Source organism: Nestor notabilis, unplaced genomic scaffold (assembly GCF_000696875.1).
Source record: "Nestor notabilis isolate BGI_N333 unplaced genomic scaffold, ASM69687v1 scaffold2771, whole genome shotgun sequence".
NCBI lineage: Eukaryota > Metazoa > Chordata > Aves > Psittaciformes > Psittacidae > Nestor > Nestor notabilis.
In genome coordinates, this window is record NW_009914121.1 from 129,002 (window position 1) to 135,001 (window position 6,000).

Here is a 6,000-nt window from a genome sequence, read left to right on the forward strand (position 1 = left end):
ATAGAGTTTATTAACTAAAACCAACAATTATATTATAAAGGATATTGTTTTAAAGTAGTTTGATTTTCTAGTTCATAAATCTAACTGACCAACAAAGTGATTTGGTGGGATCTAGTGCCAACAGTATCTGTTGTTACCATACGAAAAGCTTCTCTCTCTGCCTGTGCAATACCACTGATAAAGTCCTAAATAAATGGAACTAAACTGCTAAAAAACACTAATTGTAAAAAAATTATAAAAGTTGTTAAGGAACAAGTATGCATGGGTGTATTATAATACCTTCTGAACTCATGTACTTGCAAGCCAACTTTTTGAAGATGTTTTTTTTTTAACTTTCCCTGTATAAAATGCAACATTCTTCTTACATAAAACGAAGACAGATATTTCACCAAAATCAACCATCTTAATGCTGACCTGGAAAAGTTCTTTCCTATCACACCAAATGAATGCTTCTGAAATGCTTCCAAAAAAAAACCAGTGTTCTGGAAATATTTTTTAAAAAGAATACTTAACATTTTCTTACGTTAATCTGTGCCTGTGCACTTCCACCAAAACTAGTCACAACTTGCATTATTACATTTCCTTTGTGGCATTCCCAAACCACACCTATTCCAAACTCCTTGAACAACAGAAACCTGTTCAGCAGATGAGCTGATATGTTTGAAACCTCTTATATCCTATCCATTTCATTCTGAAATTCAATGTAACTAATTCACGCAATAAACATCAGTTTAGTAAAGAGTGATCAGTTTCTTCCTAGGTATCACATACATACTCCTACTCTTTCTAACTGAACTCTGCCCGACTCTTCATGTTTCCACATCTAATTTTGCCACATCTCTCTTTCATCTTGCTTTTTACACTGTAAGGTTTTCTAGTCAAGGTACTATAACTCCCTATGCCTTCATACAACATATCACACATGATGCTGGTAAAGTCTGACTCTTGTCACCCCTATCATATCAATAATAAGCAATGATAACAGTAAGAATGCATGGGACAAAAATCTACATGATCATATTTTGTTAAAACATATTTTTACTAGTCTTGATAGTGACTTAGGCCATGATTTTCAAAAGCTGCTACTATCTTGGGGAAATAATTTTGGTGCCTACCTACTAGAAATTACTGAAGTGGTATGACACTCATCATATAAAAACTGTTGCCCACGCTTGGGCATCTAAGCTAGTAAAACACAGGACTGAAGACATTTCTGGGGTCCATTCCCAGACACAAGGGAAGATCTGCTAAAAATGATTTAATAACTTTGCAAAATCCTAACATTTTTCTCTGCTTTTGGGTTTCCACTGACTGGTTCATAGAAGCAATTGCTACAGAACTGCCTGAGCAGATTTGCACTGCTGTTCCTAACAGCTCTCCAAAATCCAATAAGGAGCTTCTATAACATTTAATGCCAGGAAGTTACATGAAATTTTCCTAAGGATTTTCTTTGAAACCTGTACATTTTCTACAGGCACAAATTAACATCTTCTACCTGACCTCTCCCTTTGCCCTAGACCGGTTAGAGACATTCTCTCTCCTAAGGAGGAAAGTCCTAGTGTTACTATGAGGTGGAAAAGTGCTGAAGCATATACCATCACTCCCTGTTACAAAATCTCTGGCAATCTTAAGGCCAGCTGCGTGTTTCAGAAGGAAAATGTGAAAGAGATCCTGGAGATCTGCCTGATCTTCAGACTGACAGAAAATAAGAAGACTGGTAATCAATTATTGGCTATGTATCTGGTGAAAAGTTGAGAGGTTCTGGCCTTTGGAACAGCACATCACATTCATGGCAAGAAGGATAATAATTTTATTCCTAGAATACTTTTTCAAACACCAAAAGGATAATTGTACTTTGGGCCTGCGCATTCAATATGTAAAGTTTAGTTAGCATGGAAGTTCATTGGCCTAGTAAACCAGATGAAAATTCTTCATTTGGGAGAAAGTACAGAGACGAACACGTGGAAGGACTCTCCCTACCCCACTGCCACCATTAAATAATCCAAAAAAGGCAACGAGGGGCAAAAACCAAACCAAACCAAACCAAACACACTCTGATTCTGGGTTAAGGGCATAATTAGACTGAAACATACATTTCATGTTAAAAAAAAATAACAAACAACCTAACCAAAACAAACCTCTGCTAGAAATTAATTCAAGTAGGAAACTTTGGGCTAAATGAAACAGACAAGAAAGCAGAGGATCTACAACTTCTGATTCATGTTTTAAAGGAATACAAACACGCTATGCAAAAAACAAAAAAAACCAAACCACCAACATATATTTTCCTCTCTGTAAGTAGAAAAAAAGCATTTTTACAGATAAGGAGGCCATTAGTTACCAAAATGGATGTTAAAAGACAACTTTAAATTAGCACACCCAGATAATTTGTGCCTTACTATCCTAAAAGTGTTTGCAAGAGTATCATTTCAATGATGCTAATTTTCAATACATTTTTAAACACCAGAGAAATTTAGTAAGTCTGCTAGCATTTTCTGCCAATATTTGAAGATGGTAAGCGGCATGATGTCAGTAATTATAGAGCTCTAAGCCGTTATTAATCTCAGGGAAAATCACAAGCAAACTGATAAATTCACTGGGAAATGACATGAATAAAATGATGCCAGTCAACAGTCAACAAGATCTTATAGAAATTTGGTCAGTAAAACTGAAAGTTTCATTTAATCATCTGATAAAGTTGATTTTAAACTGTGGTCAATAGAAGTTACTCCATAAATGAAACATTCATACAGCCCCACAACATTCCCAGTGAGAAATTATTATCAATATCATCAAAAGTGATTAAGATACAGATACACAACGGCAGCCGTTAACTGGAAATAATAATTGAAGAAGTGCTCTACATTACTCCAATAAAATCATCCAGTACTAGCTCAACATTATCTAAGAGTACAAACAATGATACAAAAGTAAATATTGTTGATAGCAGTTATGGCACAAGAAGTGTCAGACTGGTTAATAAAGGTAGCAGAGTGGTTTTTCAAAATACTATGGATTGTTTTGTAAGACAAGGACCCTGCATTATAGCCAAGTAGACTCATGAAGAAAGAAGAGGGAAGGATTAAAAAAAGGAGAAAAACCCCAAGAAAATGGTGCGTGGAAACCAAGGACTTACAAAATAAATTCAATCTTCATGTCACAGAAACAATTCAATACAAATGCCAGTGAAACCTTTATAAGAAAAAGGAATAATAAAACCCACACATATGTAAGTGTGTAAGACCAGAGATACTACTTTTGTTCACAGCATTAGTGAATACAGCTGTATAGCCCTCACATTGTTTTCCCAAGATTGCAAAGATCTTGTTTTTTCTTGTTTTCTCCATAATTCTCCAAAAAGGGGAAGAATTCTGTGCCTCCTTAAGATGTTAAACAGAATGTCCCACATGCTGTTATTAGCACATCGAGGAATTTAGAAAGTTGTGTAAAAAGAGCACAGCAGCAATTTGAAAAGGCTGCAGAGTACCAATGAATGTTACATGAACACAGAAACAGTCTCTGCTCCATTCCAGCAGAGTAAGAGAGCTCAGGTCTAATGTTAGGACTGGGCAGTACTGACTGTGGTGTAGGTACAGTGGTAAAACAGATCTTACCACTGATGTGTTTTGGTGTTATTTCCTACCATAGCAATTACTTAACACCAAAGCTACTTGAAGAATCATACAGTACTTCTTTACTTTGCTACTTTATGGTTCTTCAATCTGTAGCTTAAAAGCCAACTCTGAATAAATGCAGAGTTTTTGTCAAACATCTCTATTTGAGAGAGCTGGACCGTTGTTGCTTTAAATGACAGCATAGTTAGAAGTACATCATCACATGTATGCAAAGGAACTAACTGCTCACCACAGAAAAACCTGACAGGCAGTTGGATAGGAAACTGTGTATCCGAGGTAAGCTCTTCTTTGGCAATTACTTTTGGCTTACCTGGTCGTGAGACCCTTGAGCTGCTGAATGCTGCTCCTCGCAGGCTGCTGTCAAGAGTCTGGGGGTTTGAGTTATCATGGAGATCACCGCATCTGACAGCTGAGGGGGCTGCAACGACAGACAGAGGTACCCGTCAAGCCTGTTTTCATCACCTCATCAAAACACCAACATCTTTTTGCTTTTGGCGTTTACCAAGGTACAAGCTCCCAAGTTAGGAGCTTTGGCAGAACTGTAAAGGAAAAAAAACCCAAACCCATCACAGAAAGAATCGGAGGCAAGGGCAAGCCCCAGTGACCAAGCATTTGAGTGCTTTGCAAAGCCTTGCACTTTTTCAGGAACCTGGAATAATCCTAATACACCTTGAGCTTGGTTCAACAATTTTCAGCCTCTTTGGTCAAGTATAGCATCAGCAAGCAATTCATCCAGAACCACTGCTGAGCACAGAACTGAAATGCCAGTGCGTTGCCTCAGAACAGCAGGGGGACACGCAAAGTGCTCCCTGAGAAAGCTTCCAGTGGGAAGTGATTGAGCATCACTTCTGTGCAAAAGGAAGTAAGCAGGCCAAAGAAACTACCTTCCTCTATGTTTTGGGAGGAAAGTCTAAAGGTTTTTGAAATTTATGAAAATCAGACATGAAAGACAGCCTAGCATTCTTCTGCAGTAATAAACCTATCTGCAGAATTCTCTGTGCCTTGCCATCCAGCATTACGAATAAAGTCTTATTTCATATTTCCTCTACCATTTGACTGCCATGTATGTTGAGTAGTTTCATGCTCCTGCATTTCAAACCTTAAGTCTTATGCACAGTTTTTATTTACATAATCTAAGAATTAAATACTGTTAGTGAAATGAGATATACATTGGAGAGTTTTTAAATTAATTACACTCTTCCACACAAATGTTTAACAGCTTTAAAACCTATACATTAAGGAACATTTTGCGATATAATCTATTTAATAAATAGCACATTTAAACATATCATCAGGATAACTTTCAATAAAAACCAGTTCTAATTCTGTCTGCTGTACTACAACATGTTCTCATTTACATCATTGTGAGACAAGTACACCATTTAACCAAACACAACTGCTCACCTGAGAAAGTTACACCAATTCTAACTGGAGATGATAAAAATTACTATTTAAGCAAAACAATGTATTAACAATTCATTGGCTAGAAGTCTGTAATTTTTCTGAGTTTGTATGCTAAATGCTATGAACCTCCATCCACCTGACTGCCTATGTAATCACCTATCTCATTCTCAGATGACATTCTGAGATGACCATTGTCATCTTTCCATCTTATTTTTGAATTGTCTCCCATTTCATCATTCTGTGGAGCATGTTATGTTTATGCAAAATATAACATACCCAAGAAGTGCAACCGTGTAAAATGTAAAATCTGAAAATCCAAACAATAATTAGAGAATTTTTCTGTTACAACTTCTCTACGTCTTACGGGAAAACTGTTGAGAGTATTATGATGTTAAAATCATCTCTATTGAACACGCTGACATTATGCTGTGCAACAGTAGCTGACATATACTGGTACTGCTCTGATGACAAATGGGAGGAAAATAACTGGCTCATCTGTGCTGAAGGCTTTGGTAGGACTCATGGGGTTTAAAGGACACTGTAGAATACCAGATACTCATATTGTAGCACTGTAGATAGAAGCGCTGTTATTGAAGAAATGGTATTAATTCTTTCTGTCATAATTATTCTCTTAAATTTGTTGAGCCATGTTTTCATTTGTTCTGTTTACAAATCTTATATACTGGCTCACTAGCAGCTTTTATCGGTGATGGGATCACTTAAAGGCCATTCATCTACCCACGTGCTACAGAGCAGGGAGAAGGTATCAGTACAGGCAACACTGGGAAAACAGGCGGGTAGAGCTAATTGAATCTGTAATAGGACTGGCTTTGGTTACCTTGCCAGACAACTTTTTGGTAGAAACATTTATACTTTCTCTCCAGACAAGTGTTTCGACCAGAAAAGTGTTCCTGTGTGAAGACTAGCCAAGTGAATAGATTAATTTCAAGAATGAAGTAAG

At 36.9% G+C, this 6,000-nt stretch overlaps 1 protein-coding gene across 1 annotated transcript in view; it reads right to left on the reverse strand.

Moving 5' to 3' along the window:
* TBL1X (transducin (beta)-like 1X-linked) overlaps nucleotides 1-4,077 on the reverse strand; it is an 88,399-nt gene extending 84,322 nt beyond the window's left edge. Inside the window, exon 1 of the mRNA XM_010023500.1 lies at nucleotides 3,946-4,077. The gene's annotated coding sequence lies outside the window, so the exon portion shown is untranslated. The remainder of the gene's footprint in view (nucleotides 1-3,945) is intronic.
* Between the last annotated feature and the right edge of the window lie 1,923 nt (nucleotides 4,078-6,000).